Source organism: Rattus rattus, chromosome 8, assembly GCF_011064425.1.
Source record: "Rattus rattus isolate New Zealand chromosome 8, Rrattus_CSIRO_v1, whole genome shotgun sequence".
In the NCBI taxonomy this organism is placed as follows: Eukaryota; Metazoa; Chordata; class Mammalia; order Rodentia; family Muridae; genus Rattus; species Rattus rattus.
Window position 1 is genome coordinate 42,751,797 of NC_046161.1, and position 18,123 is coordinate 42,769,919.

Sequence of the window (18,123 nt, forward strand, 5' to 3'; positions counted from 1 at the left end):
ATCTCAGGAAACTCATCCCATGCTAGCCTGGAACTCACTGTGTGGCCCAGGCTACCCTCAGAGTCATAGCGGTCTCCTGACTAGGCCTTCCAAGGGTTCACAGGACAGGTATGCCCTCATCACAGTTTTTGAAGGTGTTTCCTATGGTTGCTATGACAAAAAGCAAGTACAACCCAAAAACCAATGTGTAATAGAAGGCAAAGTGACAGTGTCCAACACTTAAGAAGTTGTGCAGTGCGCAACAGGTATGCCCACCCCATTGGTAAGTAAGATTATTCAGGAAGGAATTACAAATGCTTTATCTTTTAGGTTATAGCTTTGAAGGGTCTCTAACTTATTAGCTCAGTAATAGTTACAGAATCGCTTGGCCAGAATTGTGTGTGTGTGTGTGGCACATGCATGTGTATGTGTTCTTATGGTTGTACATACATGTCTGTGTGCATCTGTGTGGAGGGCTAGTACTCTTTTTGAGACAAGGTTTGCCTATTAACCTGGGATTCACCTATTCGGCTACACTAGCTGTCCAGCAAACCCCAGGACACCGCCCCTCCCACGCCCTGTCTCTACCTTCACAGCACTGGGGTTAAAGGCATGCACTACCATACCATTCTTTTGTGTGGGCTCTGGGATTCAAGGTTAGGTTTCCATGCTTTCCCAGTCAGCAGTTTACCTACCGAGCCATCTGTCAAGCCCCCAAAAAGTTAAGGAAAAGAAAGAAAAGGAAAGGAAGGAAGAAAGGAAGACAACAGAAAGAAAGAAAGAAAGAAAGAAAGAAAGAAAGAAAGAAAGAAAGGAAGAAAGGAAGAAAGGAAGAAAGGAAGGAAAGAGGAAGAACAGAAAGAAAGGAAAGAAAGAAAGGAAGACAACAGAAAGAAAGAAAGAAAGAAAGGAAGAAAGAAAGAAAGAAAGAAAGAAGGAAGAAAGAAAGAAAGAAAGAAAGAAAGAAAGAAAGGAAGGAAGAAAGAAAGGGAGAGAGAGAGAGAGAGAGAGAAAGAAGGAGAGAGAGAAGGAGGGAGGGAAGGAGGGAGGGAGAGGAAAAGAAAAGGAGAAGAGAAGAGAAAAGAAAAGAAACTACTAAGTCTTTGAGCCTCTCTTGGCAATAGGCTCCCAGCACAAAAGTGTGTATCTAGCTTGTGCCAGCATGCATGGCTGACAGCACCAGGCTCACTGAGCCCCAGGGTTTGAAGGACAGGTTTGTAATTGACAGTATCTCTGCTGCCCTCCTAGTGCAGTGCCTTGAGCCAGAGGTCTCTCCAAAACAGCAAAGCAAAGCCTCTTAGCTCCCTGATTCACACAAGGTCGTGTGTTATCAGCCACAGATGTGAGCCTCGCAGCCTCCCACTCTCGAGCGCCGTGGAAATGGGTTTGGCAGACAGACAAAACGCGGAAGATGACAAGCACTGTAAAGTTAGCCCACAGGTCGCTGGAACACAGACCGTGGACCCTGCTCCTTTTGAGCTGCACCAGGCCTCTGGAGCAGGCTGTGAAGCAAGAGGTCTTAGGATGCCAGCCCTGTCAGACACTGCTGCCCCGGTGTCTCACCCTCCCAAGGCCTCTGTGGAAACAGACTTACTGCACCCTCTCCTAAACTGTCTTTTGTCCTCCCATAGAGACAGGGAGAGGCTTTGGGTCCATTGCAGCCGTGTGTGTCTTCCTCCACTCACTGTCTCCCATATGGGGGGGGGGGTTGTGGAATCAATTGCATGCCAGACACAGTCAGCTTTCTCACCAGTGACCAATCTGTCGGAGGCTCAGTGGGATGTGCTCAGGCTAGCCTGAACATCCTAGCAGGTCATAAGTGAAATGACAGGTGTGTTCTCTAGCCTCCTGGAGGTACAGAGAGCCACTGTACAGGTCAGCCAGTGTAACATCTGTCTTACAGACATTATCCCACCTAGAACATCCTCTGCTCATTCTCCCATCCTTCCTTCTCTCCTCACCCCATTTTGAGGCCTCCGAGTCTGTCTAGCAGCCTGTGCTGCCTGAGAGTGCTGACTGGGTTTGTGCCCTGCTTGGGGTACATCTCAGGGGGAGGGGAGGGACAGGTGCCAGATGCAGGCAGCTCTCTGCTAGGTAGATACCCCATCCCCACCCTGCCCCATGTTAGGGAGGCTTGCAGCTTGGCAGCCTCCTAGAGCAGCCCTTACCAGCAGCAGCGCGCCTTGAGCTCTCATCCACGCCACAGATGTCTGTCACATCCTCATCCCCAGCTGTAGGACTTACTATAATTTCATACAGTTATGCAGGCAGATATTGAAAAGGCATCTGGGAAAATTGATAGCGTATCTAGGCAAAGATTTCATAAAAGTCATTTTTTTTTTTAAATGTCCAGCCATTGGTACCCGCTCACAATCCTCTCCGATACACACGCAAGTTCCTCAAGGCCCTTTTTCCTGATCTTAGAGCGCCCCCTTTGGAACGGAGTCTCCTACTACATCTGGGAGCGCCTGCTTCTCTCTGGGCCTTTGAAGAGGAGGGCAGAGATTAGGAACGGAGGGGGAAAAGAGAGACCCGAGAAGAGTAAAAAGAGGAGACGGAGCTGAACTTCAGGCAACGTCTGAAGCAACATGTGAGGAGAACCACACTTCACTATCAACACCTGTCCCCTACTAAGTCTTCCCAAGCCTTGGGCCCCAGCGTAAACACGGGGAGGAACCGCTGTGCCCAGGAAGATTTGAGGGTTCTGACTAGACTCCCAGAATGGACACTTGTCATAATACCAAGGGATCTTTTAAGAGTCCTACCGCTCTGCATTTTCATCGGGTTTTGCTTCTTTTCTGTTTTGGTGACAGTGGATACATGGCGGGCCAAAAAAGAAGCCAGCTGACAACCAGAAGAATGCTGTGGTACAAGAGCTTGGCCTTGGCTGGGTCTGGCCAGTGAAGGGAGAAACACATGGCTTCTGGGTTTGATCGGGACAGTTTGAAGAACAGCTGAGGCCGGGGCTTGGTCTAATAGAGTATTCCAAAGACATGGGACCAGTAAGGAACATTATATAGTAAGGACTCAGCTCACGCAGTGATGGATGCTGGGAACACCCGTGGCCTGAGTTCTAAGCTGGAGACCCAGGGAAGCTGGTGTTGTAGTTCAACCTCAGCCTCAAGGTCTAAGAACCACGGAGCCATGGCTGTAAGTCTCAACCACCAGGCAGGAGAAAACACAAAGATCTCTTGGTTCAAGGGATCAAATTTTCTCTTCCTCTAACTGTTGCTTCATTCAGACTTCCATCAGATTACATTAGATGATACCTTGGTGAAGACAATTTATTCAAACACTAATCTCATCCATAAATATGACCACAGGCATGCTCCAGAACTTGTTTAGGTAAACACCTGGCATCCCATCCCCCAGGCAAGCAGACCCACATAATGAGGCATCGGCCCGGTGATTTCAGAGACGAGTAGATAACTCACCTTAAAGTGCTGAGGAAAACCTAGGATCGTGGGAAAGGAGCCCAATCAAGAGCCAGGAGGTACAGGTGTTGGAGATGAGACCACAGGAATTAATTAGGACCACTCTGTAGAAGGACCCCTGTAGGACATCTGTGGGTGAGGAGCTCTTGATTGGATGTATCTTAAAGGCACAGCTGTGTGAGTGGGTCTGGGTCTGCAGAAACCCAGCAGAAGGGCTTTGGGTGCTCAGGATAGACCTAGGGTATGCAGAGCGTGAGCCTGACCAAGGAATCCAAGCCACTCTACAAAGCAATCGTTAATAGGTGTAGGGGACAAGAACTGAAGCCATCCTGCACTCAGGGGATTTTCTCAGGAAGCATGTTCTCTGGACTCAGGAAGAGGTGTGTCGAGTGGAAGCCTGGCTCTCTTTCTTCTCTGCCATTAGTAACCTGAGGCTACCTCTCTACTCTCTCTGCATCCCCATTCCCCTCTCTCCACACATTCCCAATGGTATATTTTACTATAGAAGGTCTAGGAGAGTGTCCCCATGCAGAGTTACCCAAATAAGACCCTACGGGGTGAACTGAAGAGGAATTAAAGGCAAGATCTGGGTCGATACAGCTGTGAGGAAGGGACGAGATTACATTGAGCTGATTCCCTAGAGTGTGCTGGGGCCATAACCATGCTCCTCAAAGGGCCAAGCCCTATGTCCAATGAGTGATGTGGAGCCAACCACATCAGTGGGACAGGGCGGGGCAGGCGAGTGAGCGCCTATGAGAATCAGGTTTGTAGGAGTCTGTGGCTTTGACCCCGATGAGCTAAGTTAGCCTGAGCATTGTCTTAATAAAGCTGTGGTCACTCTTGGATCCTTGTATAGGCAAAATAATCCTTCAAAAATGGAAGTATTCTTCTCGTGCCCCAGATGCCCAACATTAGGTCTATCAGATGTAAGGCAGTGAGCATCATGGGGGGGTCTGTGATGCCAGCACCACTAGAGGAATTCCCTTCAGAATTTAGAGCCAGAATGTTCCATCCCTTAAGTAAGAAAGTGAATTTTGGCCTTTTAAAATGATTACCTCCGTGGTAATATGTTAGATTGCTCTTCTTTTTTTTTTTTTTTCGGAGCTGGGGACCGAACCTAGGGCCTTGCGTTTGCTAGGTAAGCGCTCTACCACTGAGCTAAATCCCCAACCCCTAGATTGCTCTTCTTGCCATAACTGTTGGGAAGCTCCAATCAGATTTTAGGCGAATTAGAATAAACATTTTCAACAGTATTTTTGTTATTAGTGTATCTGTTACCTTCTCTCTTTTTTGCTGGAGTTCCTCTTTCCTTTTTATTACTCCTCATGGACACCCTTTGTCTAAGCTCTTTGGGCCACCTTCGGAAACAGATATTTCTAGAACAGACAACAGACTACTTACTGTACATTTGTGGTCACAGCTGGAAAAGCCACACGAAGGGTACATTTTCCTGGCAGGAGCCCACATGACATCAGCACTGCTTTTAGAGATAAGGGACAATGTTCCCTGCTCCTCCTCAGCCTCTTCCCAAGCCACCACCCTCACAAGGACAAAGTGTCGGGGGCATTCTTTAATCTCCTCTGTTTTAATTGGTGAGAGAAAGTGGCACCACTCGTCGGCGCTCTAAGTTGGATGGATTTAATTAGATCTAATGACCAGATAAATGGAGAATTCCGAGTAAGGACCTTTGGGGACTGAGTGGTGCGAAGAGGATTATGTTGCTATATTTCCATGAATTTGTCCCCGTGATGGGAAGAGAAGCAGAGCGCTACCAAGAGCCAGACATGGATGCTGCTCCTTGGAAGGAGTAGAAGAGAGGACCTGGGGTTATCAGGGACAGAGGAGAAAGTGGACACTTTTTGGAGTCAATTAACTGAGTGACCCTTACTTCTGGTCGAGGCTCCCTCCCGGCTCACTGGTCTCTCGGGCATGTATCTCCCCATGACCCTGGTCTCTTTGTCCCTTTTGAGGAGAGCCACTGGCCACTCCTAGAATGGGTACAGAGTTGGTTCACTTGTCAGGCTTCCCTGGAGCTGATGCTGAAGACAGTCTGTCCCCCTTTGGCAAGTCACCTTTAACTAGTGTGAGCAAGATCGTTTGTGAATATCCTTGGGCTGTCACTTTGGGCCGGGAGTGTCACAGACTTCTCTCCCCTCAAAGATCACCTGTCAGAGTTAGTGGGGTATTCTAGTCCCAAAAGCCCTGAGGGAAAAGTGCTGGGGGTGGGGAGTATGGGTAGAGAGGAATACAGGCAGTAAAGTCAGTCAGCAAGTTCTCCAGCTTCAACTCAGTCCTAAAGTGGGTGAGGCAGAGTGAACCTTGGAGAAAGGTCATTCAAAGATGTAAGTCCTGGGAGGAGAAAGAATCTCTTATTGGGCATCTACCACTGACCTACGTGGTCAGCATTGAGATACTGCTCAATTATTACATTACAGGCTTAGAGTTTGGTGCATGGTGGGTCTTCAGTGTGCATTAAAAATAAGACAAATAATTGAATTATTCTGGGAATTATCACATTCCTCATTGCACAGGGAAGAAACCAAGATTTAGGGAAAATAAACAATGTGCCAAAAGGAGCTAAGATTCCAACTTACATTTGTAGCGGAGATGTGGTGGTGGTGGTGGTGGTGGTGGTGGTGGGTGGTGGTGGTAGTGGTGGTGGTGGTGGTACCCAAGACCCATCTCTTTCAAGTTTGACCTGAGGACAGATATTAGCCAGTTTCCCCTAGACTCCTTCCAGTCTCTTTTCTAAGTAGGCTGATATTCAGTTCCATCTCATTACACCTCAGTTTGCTCACCTGTAAAATGGACTGATTCGAGGAAAATTCTGTGATGAGGGAAGCAGCTGGTGGGTTTTTTTTCCCCCAGAGACCACTTATATGGAGATATGACCCACCTTTTTTCTGTATCCCAACCCTACACTGGGGTGCACTAGAACATTTATGAATTGGTGACCCTGTGTCTCAATCTGCTCCAGGAGATGAACTTACAAATGAGCTTAAGACATTTCACCAGCACTACCTGTGACAGGCTGTTCCCCCATCTCTGGATGCAGTAGAGTAGCTCAGGCCATTGAGGAAGTAACAGACACTCATTCACACAAGCGTACACACGTGCACAAAGAGTGCACACTTCACTCTGACAGCACAAAACAGCAGAAGAGAGGCAGGGAGACTACGTAAACATAAATGGTCACCAACCATTTGTTCCAATATTGTGAGGTTCTTTCAGGACCCTCCCATGCCCACCCTCAAAGCACTCACAGGGGCAGAGGCATGAGGTGATCTGAATCATCGACTGCTTCAGTTAATGAAGAAAGACCTTTGGCAGGCTTGAATCAGAAACCATGCATGTCGGAGAGCCCCACCGTGACAGCCCACGTGATTGCCAAGCACACCACCACTCCTCTTTAGAACAACAATGATTAGCTTCCCATAAACAAATTATTATATTGCTGTATTGGCATGGAAGGCTTCCAATATGTGACTTTACTGGGTTCCCAGAACTCTGAACTTCTACTGGTTGTACTTGCTTTGCAGAGGGAAGATTGAAGCTTAAGAGTTTACTAGCCTATTCAAATCTACCCAGCCAGCTGATAAATAGCAGAAAGAAGATGAAAAACTACATTTTCCTGAGCTGTCCCTCCAGTGTAGACCATCAGTGTCAGTGATGTGTGTGTTTCTAAAGATCCTGGGCACTAAGGGAGAAGGAGATGGATGAAGGACATTGAAGAGAAAGGAATTTGATGAGTTTTCTTACACTTTTGTACACAGTCTGTTTCAAGTCTTCCTTTCTCTAACATGAGGACAGATCCCATTGCAATCTCATTCATTCATTCACTTATGACTTAAGTTAGACCTATCCTGGGATGTTCAATGATAATAAAAGATTAAATAAGACCCGATCTCTACTCTCAGCAAGCTCACCATCTGATGATGAGGAAAGACTTATAAATTAATTATTCACTCCATATAATAAATGCTCCCTGGTGGATGGAAATTCTGCCAATCAAGAGGAAGAGCATCTTGAAAGAATGAGCCTAAAGTGACAGGAAAAGCTTTGAACCAACTTAAAAAAAAAAAATAAAACGATAAAACAACTGGTTGTGATTCTTACCTCTGTAACCTTGAACCAGTTGAAATGCTTTGCGCTGTATGGTTTTGGGCAGGAAAACAGTATCAATCGGATGGTGTGGCCAGCCTTGAAAGACCTGCACAAGGGATTAAATGAGTTAACACAAGCAAACACATTATTATTCATCAGCAAAATGGCAAAGCTGGAAAGTACAGCAAAGCCAAGTGTGTAGCGGCAGACAGGCAATGCAAATATTTCTATGATATGGGATTATGTAGGAGTCTAATAATATAGATGTGGCTGCTACAGGAAATGGGATGTCTTGAGACTTTGAAATCACCAGCCGTGCTTCCAGGGAACAAATCTCTCCATATGGTTTTGAGGAGAAGAAAAAAAATGTATTTTCCAGCCACTTTCGGATATAATTCCTCCTTGGATAAGAGAATAAAAAGATAACTAAAACTTTCTATCAGATCTCAGGGAAGACAGTCAGCTCATGTGGATCTGCTGATCCAGTCACGTGCCCATCACTGTGGTTGTTTATGCAGAACTTCACATGAGGCAGCAGGGGAAGGAAGAGATCTGTGTACTCTGAATAGCTAACAGCTGAATGGTTTGTGCCTCCCTGGTCACGAGGGTCCGAGGAGAAGGTCAGTGGGAGCCTGAGCGAGAGAGCTGCCTTCAAGGGGGAGGTGGTAATGCCTTAAAGGAAGGCTAAAACTTGGAGGAGAGGATGAGGAAGATGAATGAAGGGGAAAGGGGGAGCCTATGGGGGGAGGGAAATAAAGATAATGAAAGGGAGAAAGAAGGGAGAAGAGGAATCACATAAACTCAGAGAGAAGGACCCAAATGGACCCAACCCTGCAAGGGCTGCTAGGAAGCTAAACATCTGGATGAAGTCAAATTACGATCTCGGCTGAGGCGTCCGGGCCTGACGCTTGTGTTAGTTGGTCAATAATAGGTCTGTGCCATGAAAGAAGGAAAGCGATCTGACTGGCAGTTGGAGGGAACTATGGACAGGAAAGTTTCGATCAGACTATGCATCTGACTTACCTAAAGTAGGTATGGATGCCAAGGACAACCGGTTTATCGTTGGGAAAACTGTAAGACTTGGATATCAGAAGTAAAGGTGGAGAGCAGGAAGGGAAGCCAAAGACTCACACAGGTCTCTACTGGGCTGAGAACCTGACGTAAAAGGAGGCCTCTAAGGGAGAAGAGTTAAATATCAGAGAAGAGGGACGTTGCCTTCGCTGGAGGCAATTACAATTCCCTCACATGGGAATGCCATAGAAACAACCGTTAGAGGGACAATGGGAGGCGAATGCTGAAAGGCCCTGGAGGATTCTCATAAGTAGGACAGCAGGACAGAAATGATACCTTGAAGGAGAAGTGGCAGTCTCAGAGGATAGGAAGAGAACCCCCAAAATTATCCATAGATCAGAGCTGGAAAGAACATAAGGGATGACAGCCGCCATGGTCCTTAGTACCTCCCTGCAGAGATCAGGAACTATGGAATGGAGAACTAAAATGGCTACTCATTTTTCAAGAAGACGTGTCAGTATAATTGGGGAGCAAATGTCAGCTCCTGTGGAAACTGAGATGGGCATGTCGGGAAACGGAGACAAGACATCAGCAAAACGAAAGACGAAAAGCAGGAACTTACGAGGCTTAACAGAATCAAACACGGGATCTTTCTGAGACATGGAAACTAAAATACATGGAGAGAAGAGGGCCAGAAACAGAGGAGGAGGAACTAGACACACATTGTGGGAACAAAATCCCAGAGGAGATGGGGTCCAGAGTTCATGCGAAGCAGTTATCTTTAAATAAGAGGAAAGAAACCTCTTCCTTTGAAAATAAAGGAGGGGAATCCACTTCATAGACATGGCACCTTAAGAGGTGAGAATGAGGGTACTTGAGATGCTCACAAAGATGGCTTTTATCTCCCACTGATCTGAAATGGACACATAGCACTAGTGGAGAGAAGCCTTTGATGGTTTAAGTTCCTGGGATTTTCAGATTGTCCCTGCAGCATAACCTAGCCCATCCTGATCGAATACAAGGAGAAAGCTGCCTCCTGGCATTTGGACAGCAGGGATGAATCAGAGTTTAAGGAAAGAAAAGGACTGAAATAATAACACAGTATCCAAGGGGTTCAAAAGGCTCTATCCCAAGGCTTGTTTTGAAAGTTTGAAAGCTGCAGAAAAATTGGAAGCCAGCATAATGACCACCAAGAGATCCCTCGCCAAGGGGCTGGGGATTTAGCTCAGTGGTAGAGCGCTTGCCTAGGAAGCGCAAGGCCCTGGGTTGGTCCCCAGCTCGGAAAAAAAAAGAAAAAAAAAAAAAAAAAAAGATCCTTCGCTAATTGCTGGCATCTTACCACATTATCTCTGTAAGCAATGTAGAGGGATGTGTGTACGTGCACATGTGTGCAACACACACACACACACACACACACACACACACACACTCCTGAAGCATACTTTCCTTCCTTTCCTGATTAAAAGTACTTGACAGCAAATTGTAGAAAGCACTCACTTCATAAACATGAACTGTCTCTTATAGAATTATAACCTTGTTCTTATAGACAGACAAATTAGTAGTTTGAGCCATTTAAGATTGTACAGATTTAAGGTATATGACACTGATGTTTCTATACGTAGTGAAGTAACTATTACAACCAAGCAAATTAACATAGCTGTGCTCTCACGTACCTTTTTGTAGAAAAAAATAATACTGAAAATGTATTCATTAAATTCCCAGTATTCAATACGATATTCTTAACTATAGTTCCCATGCTGCACATTAGATCTCTGGGCATATTCATCCTATATGCATGTAAACATCATACCCTGTAGGCTTGGGCTTAGATTTCTTTAAAACCTACTTTATTTACAGTTCTTAAATTCGTCAGCCTTCCTTCTAACCCACCAACAAGAGGTAGGACAAAATGATAGTTAACAGAAAAGGGGTTTTGTGAACCTGTTTGGAAGTAGTTCCTTAGGGGCAATTCCACTCTTCATTGTCAGGATACCAGCCGTCCAGTTCAATAGCAAACATCAAACATGAATCAGAGGAGGTTGCATGATCCAACAGAAACAGCAAAGTTCCGCTGAGTGGGCAGGAGTCAGCAGAAGCAACCAGAGTCAGCTGGAATACCATGAGACGTTCTTTGTCACTTTTCTCTCTACGAAGACCAACAAAGACCGGCAAAGCATTGCATGGTGTCACAATGCAAGAGCGTCATCCTCTCACTGTTTGTGGGGTTCTACTTACATTCTTTCTAAACACCATGTGCCCTCTCAAGTGTCTGTTTTCAGCAAGCCATCACATGCCCTCTCACAAGACAGCTTCCAGAAAATTATCTGGTGATACAACTGAGTTATTAGAGAAACCAGAACTTCCACTCCAATACCCAAATTTAATATTAATGTTAACATTAATATCGAACACAGAGTCTACATGATTTAAAATTTTTCTAGTCATTCTTAAATTTACCTCATACTGTTCACCCCACCTCTGCCTATGAGACCATTAAGAACTGCATACTGAGTTTTGGAGAAGAGGAAAAAAAAAAGAGAGATGAGAAGGAAGGGGAGGAGACAGAGAAAAGAGAGCAATTGATGTTAATTGATTAACTGGGAAGAAGTCGGTATCCTTATTCTTTAACAAGTCAGACTTGCAATAAGGAGAAAGAGAATGAGCAAGTGGAACGTGACTGCTTGCGTCAAGAACTTAGACCTTTCTGAGAGGAATGATAAGCTCTTCAGTAAAGGAGGAAGAGGAAAAGGAATGAGCAGAGCATAACACCAAAGGAAAATGGCAGTGTTTGGATAACTAGTGGCCAAAAAGAAAAGGAGAAATTGGAATTATAATCGGGCAATGTAAAAATTAATACTAATTAGACTCTATACCCTCCCCCCCAAACATTTAATTAGCGTGCATTAAGTAATCAATCATTAAATCTATGTGAAATTAATTTGTTCTGAGATCTTTACACATATATGCTCAATTTGCAAGTGGCATGGTGAACTCCTCCCAGTTTTAATTAATTAGAGCTGGCATTGGGGATGGAATATTTATTTATGGACCAGGTGCAATTAAAGAAGAAGGGCTGTGGTCGCTTAGAGAATGCCGGGAGCACCTCGGCGCATGAGTGCGGCCGACTCTTAGAATCTCAGAGCAGTTCCCCCAAGAGCCACTTCCTTCAGAGAGTATCACAGGGGATCTAGGATAGCCGGAATAGGAAGCTATGTGCTTCTCTCAATATTTTCGAACAGCTAACGGAGACGCTAGATTTCGTCTTGATAAGACTGCACCGGCTAGATAAACTATCGGACTGTTTTTCTGCCTGTGGCTGGGATTAGGTTCATTCTTTATGATAATGCTGGTTATCTTCTCCTGACCAGATGCCCCAATTATCAGTCAGCTCTGCCTGTCATGAAAAGCAGGAAATAATTTTATTTTAATCATCAAGTTTATTTGGTCCAAGAGATTTCTCTGGAAACAAAGGGAAAGGGCGGGGCACGGGGGAATTGATAATGGAAGTCCTTAGGAAAAAAAAGATAGAAAAGCACTGTTCCCGCACCAACGCTGGCAAGGAGGAGATTGCCCAAGTGATAGTGCCAAGTTCGCGCCATGACTTATTAAAAGTAATTAACAGCAGTCTCTCTGGTTCATCAAAGGTTACTTGAGGAATAAATTTCATGAGTTAGAAAGTGGAAGAAGATCCCTGGAGACACTAAGTCTCAAGCAAGAAAGTCACTCAGAGGCTGATGTGCGCCATCCAGAAAGGGTGGTGATGGCTGGTGTCTATCCGGGATGGATGAAGAGATCTGTAGGAGACACACCATCGCCACGCCTCAGTGGCTAAGGCATTACTGGCTTGCTCACCCCTGTGGTAGGAAAGAAGGGAAGATCAGAAATGACCTTCAGGTTTTTGAGTGGCAATTGAAAGGTGCTGTTTGCTGAAGGAGAGAGCCAGAGAAGGGAAATAATGCCGACGCAAATATTAGGAAATCGCCTCAAGAGAGCTAGGAAGACAGAGATTCTAAGATTTACTTCTGTCCCAAGGGTCTCCAGGATGTTTGTAATGCCAAGGACACAGAAGGACAAGGGATTTCTCACAGCGGGGCCCCAGGCTTTGTGGCTGCGGTGGGAGGTCTCTGCGCAAGGCAGACGCCAGGGGTCAGTGCAGGCCCAGCTTCCCCTGCTGGAGCATCGCCGAGGTCTCCCGCCTTCAGAGCGTGTTCATTACGGAAAGAATTTAAGAGAACTCTAAACGGCAGATTCGTTTATGATAGCGGCATTTACAGGCAGTTGTAATTATAGTGTATGGAAAACAATTATTCCCTCCTAAAATTGCTCTTTTAATTTTCTCTTATTTGTCCCACGGTGAATGTTAAATAAGCCTCATTGCTTTGCAGACAGCCTCGGATATGTGCACAGAGAGAAGCTCCAAAGGATGTGTTACGAACCACACACCACGCTAACCTGCCCAGGTGCGCTCACACACGCGCACACGGGTTTCTTGTACACATGACAGGCAAGCTCTGAAGAGCACACTGGTCCAGCCAGCAGCTTCCCACCACAGCCCTATCCCTTGCGCAGCTCGGGGACGCCACGTAGAAAGCTCCGCCCCAAGCATTAGAACGTCCTCTGGAGCCACTGCTCTCTGAACCCTTCCTCTCCCTCCAACGTCCTTGATCGTGTCTGGTATCTTCAAACTGTATTGCACCGTGGACAGACATTTTTGCTCCACAAACTTTCATCTACTTCCTTGTTCCTGGTCCCTCTCTCTGGCTATGGCTCAGGATAGTGCTTTCCCAAGGACAGTCGTAAATTGAATACCTTCCCAAAAATGCTAGTTTGCAAAGTGCTGTGTTTCCATATTCCAACCCCTACCAAAGAAAGTGGAATCCAAAGGTTCCAGAGCTAAATGTATCTTTCTGGAGACTTCTGCTACATTCTAGCACCTTGGCAGAAATGTGTTGCATTTCAAAGCATCTTTGGACGTTAGTGAGATTTCAAAGACAAGAGGCTCAACAGAGGTCTCCAACTGTCCTTGATGAGAGAGTAAATGTCTTTAGACTCAGACTGTGGGGCAGATGGCTGAGGATGGGAAACAAAACACATTTTCATAGTCAAGAACCAGTGACCTTTAATAAAAAGATTAGGCAGTGACCTTACATAGGTTCTTGGGCCATCTTTGAGTGATTAATGTTGGTGGATGGAGGCCAAGCTCTATTAGGAAGGGATGTGGAAGGCTGTCCTCTTGACTTAAAAGGAGAGGGGACTGTTTGCAGTTTTAGGGAAGTGTTAGTTTTAATTGGTTATCTTGGCCTTGAAATGTGGTCTTGGTTGTTAAATAGCTCTCTCTCTCTGTTCACAGGAGGAGAGAGAGCAGGGGGAAGGAATTTCATATGAGGGAAAGGAAAATGAAAATGAAAAGGATGCTGGTGCCAAGAGAGCCTTCTGTTGATGCTGGATGTTGGCAGACTGGGCTCTTCTCTATTCATCCATATTCTCTTTGCCTTGCCTCGAATGCTTAAGGGACTTCTGAATCTCTTTGTTTCCTGTTTCTACTACAAATGTATAAAATAGGCCTGAGAATGCCTGCTACTTCTTAACTAAGTGGGTCTTTTTTTTTGTTTGTTTGTTTCTTTCTTTCTTTGTTTTAACCTGTTAGGGCTACTATAACAAAGCACCAGAGTTTGGGTAAGTTACACACAATCAGAAATTTATTTCTTACAGTTTTGGAGCCTGAGAAGTCTGAGATCAAGATGCTAACACTTTAATTGTCTGACTCCTTATAGCAGCGCTTCTCTTACAGTGCTCTCACAGGGCAGGGAGGCCAGCAAGCCTACTGACTTGGTGGTACAATCCCATTCTTTGATGAGGGTACTAATCTCATTCATAATGAAAGGTCCTTCCCAAGCAGGAGAATCTTACTCGAGTACCAGGATGACGCAAACCCAAGAACTCACGAGCAGCCAGTCTTGATGCAATCAGGCAAGAGGTTTATTCAGAAAGCCAGAGCTCTGGGAACTACATGTATCTCACACAGAAGACAGAGGAGTCGAGCCCCGAACTTAGGGCTCATTTTATAAAGAAAATCACTCAGGTAGGCATCAGTAGGTGTGTAACAATTTCATTGGCTCGTTCAAATTGGCACACTCTATCTAAACACAAGTTTAGTCAACTTATCTAAGCAAACCATTTCCCTGTTCTTGTCTTAGAATTACTGAATTAGCCCTAATCCGGGCCAGATGATCTCGTGGTTAGCCTATTTCTTGGAACAGAAGGCCATGTCCTCAGGTTGGGTATGAGTAGGTCTCTGAGTGCTGTAGTGGGGTCAACTAAAAATTTTCCATTCTTACAATAACTAGTTTTCCTCTCAGGACACAATCATCTCCAGATACTGTCAAATTGGCATTCGTGTTTCAACACAGGAGAGTGTAGACATGGAGCTGAGAGAACCAGAGTCATTCCCACTGTAGTACCCAAGGCTCATGAGATTCATAGAAGAGATACCTGAGTTTTCCTTCTCCACGTGCCTTTAAAAGTCCCGTGAAGAATACCAAGGTGCTGTTAGGAAGTGGATACAATGCTTTTAAAACATAGATTCCAGGACTTCCAAAAGTAGTGGTTCTTAGTAAAACATGTATGTTCATAAAATTTGAGAATCGAAAAAGAACTAAAATGTATAGAAAAATGAAAAATGTAGTCTAGTATATTCTTAAATTACTTATAAAAATATATAGACAAAGTATCTGGATTACTGTGTGTATTTACATTTTGCTAAATTATTTGATAACTAGTTAGGACCTCCCTACCATGGCTTTAGAATTAACTATTCAAAGAAGGGTTCTGACCTGAGTTTTCTCCTCTAAGTTCTGCTCAGATCCCTTTGGTCTCCTAATCCAATTGTTAAGGAAGAAACAGAAGGACATTTGGATGAACTTTGAGGCTGTGGTTCATTCTTCAGGTAGGAAAGTGTGCTGAATAGTCCCCCCTCACTTCCTAAGGTGTCGCTCCATTTACCTCTTGGCATGGCTTGAATGTGGTTCATCCTCTCCAAAGCTCACGGAGAGACTCAAGTCCCATTCTGGAGATCTTGGGAAGTGGGCCCTTTAATAGCTGAGGTCTATGAGAGGGATTCATGGCATCCACGGGAGTGAGTTCACTATCACAAGAATAGGTTATCCTAGAGAGTCTGTTGTCATAATTCCCTTTTACTGTTGTGAGGCAGCATGAAACACTCAAGGGCAATCAGCTGGATGCTGGAGCCATGCTCTTTTTTTTTTAATATTTTTATTTATTTATTATATATGAGTACACTGTAGCTGTCTTCAGACACACCAGAAGAGGGCATCAGATCCCATTACAGATGGTTGTGAGCCACCATGTGGTTGCTGTGATTTGAACTCAGAACCTCTGGAAGAGCAGTCGGTGCTCTTAACCACGAGCCATCTCTCCAGCCCTGGAGCCATGCTCTTGAACCTCCTACTCTCCCAAACTGTGAGCCAAATAAATTTTCTGCTTTATGCATTACCCTACCTAGAACAGAAAACACATTTGTATACTTCTTCCTTCTTGTGGTGGTTTGAATACACATGGTCCTCAAAGGCTCCCAGGGAGTACCACAATTAGAAGGTGTGGCCTTGTTGGAGTAGGTGTGGCCTTGTTGGAGTAGGTGTGGCCTTGTTGGAGTAGGTGTGGCCTTGCTGGAGTAGGTGTGGCCTTGCTGGAGTAGGTGTGGCCTTGCTGGAGTAGGTGTGGCCTTGCTGGAGTAGGTGTGGCCTTGTTGGAGTAGGTGTGGCCTTGCTGGAGTAGGTGTGGCCTTGTTGGAGTAGGTGTGGCTTTGTTGGAAGAGATGCATCACTGCAGCGGGGAGGGTGGTCTTGGAGGCCTCAGAAGCTCAAACCACACCTAGTGGCTCACATTTCTTTTCCTGCTTCCTGCCGATCAAGATGTAGAACCCTGAGCTCTTTCTCCTCCAGCAACATTCCTGCCTTCAAGCCACCATGCTTCCCACAGTGGCCTAAACCTCTGAACCTATAAGCCAGCCCCAATGAAATATTTTCCTTTGTAAGAGTTGCAGTAGTCACGGTGTCTCTTCACAACAGTAAAACATCACGAAGACACTTCTCTAGAAGCTAAAAGTGTTGCCTAAATGGGATTTATTCATCTGAACTTCTCTATAAATTCTGCACGGGTCAGATTCATTGAACTAGTTTCTACTATACACCTAAAATGGTAGTGCAGGACTAAACAAGGATGTGGTAAGTACAAGTACACGTCCTACACATGGTGGTTGGTTGGAGCCCAGAGCCAGAGGCAGAAGCAGAGCCAGGGAGGCTGCTCTCCCTAAGGGTAGTCATAAAGTCACGAAGATGGTAGTCAACATTGACAGCACTGTCTTTTTTTCCCCTTTCCTGGTTTCCCCTCCAGAAACTCCCTATCCCATCCCCTACCCCCTGCCTCCATGAGGGTATTCCCTCACCCAACCACTCCCTCTGGCCTCCTCTCCCTGGCATTCCCCAACATTGGGGCATCAAGCCTTCTCAGGACCAAGGGCCTCTCCTCCCACTGATGCCCAACAAGGTCATCCTCTGCTACATATGTGGCTAGAGCCATGAGTCGCTCCATGTGTACTCTGATTGAAGGGTTAATCCCTGGGAGTTCTTGGGGGGCATCTGGTTGGTTGATATCATTGTTCTATGGGTTTCAAACCCCATCAGCTGCCTCAGTCCTTTCTCTAACTCCTCCATTGGGAATCCCATTCTCAATCCAATGGTTGTCTGCAAGCATCTGCCTCTGTATTTGTCAGGTTCTGGCACAGCCTCTCAGGAGACAACTTTATCAGGCTCCTATCAGCATGCACCTCTTGGCATCCCTAAATAGTGTCTGGATTTGGCGACTGTATGTGGGATGGATCCCCCCATGTGGCAGTCTCTGAATGGTCTTTTCTTCAGTCTCTGTTCTACCATTTGTCTCCAGATTTCCTCCCGTGATTATTTTGTTCCCCATTCTAAGAAGACTAAGCATCTGCACTTTGGTCATCCATCTTCTTGAGCTTCATGTGGTCTGTGGATTGTATCTTGGATAATTCAAGCTTTTGGGCTAATATCCACTTATCAGTGAGTGCATACCATGTGTGTTTTTGTGTGATTGGGTTACCTCACTCAGGATGATATTTTCTAGTTCCATCCATTTGCCTATGAATTTCATGAAGTCATAGTTTTTGATAGCTGAGTAGCACTCCATTGTGTAGATGTCCCACATTTTCTGTATCCATTCCTCTGTTGAAGGTCATCTGGGTTCTTTCCAGCTTCTGGCAATTATAAATAAAGCTGCTATGAACATAGTGAAGCATGTGTCCTTGTTATGTGTTGGAGCATCATTTGGGTATATGCCCAGGAGTAGTATAGCTGGGTCCTCAGGTAGTATTATGTCCAATTTTCTTAGGAACCTCCAGACTGATTTCCAGAGTGGTTATACCAGCTTGCAATCCCACCAACAATGGAGGAGTTTTTATCTTAGCCCTTCTGGCTGGTGTGAGGTAGAATCTTAGGGTTGTTTTGATCTGCATTTCCCTGATGACTAAGGATGTTGAACATTTCTTTTGGTGCTT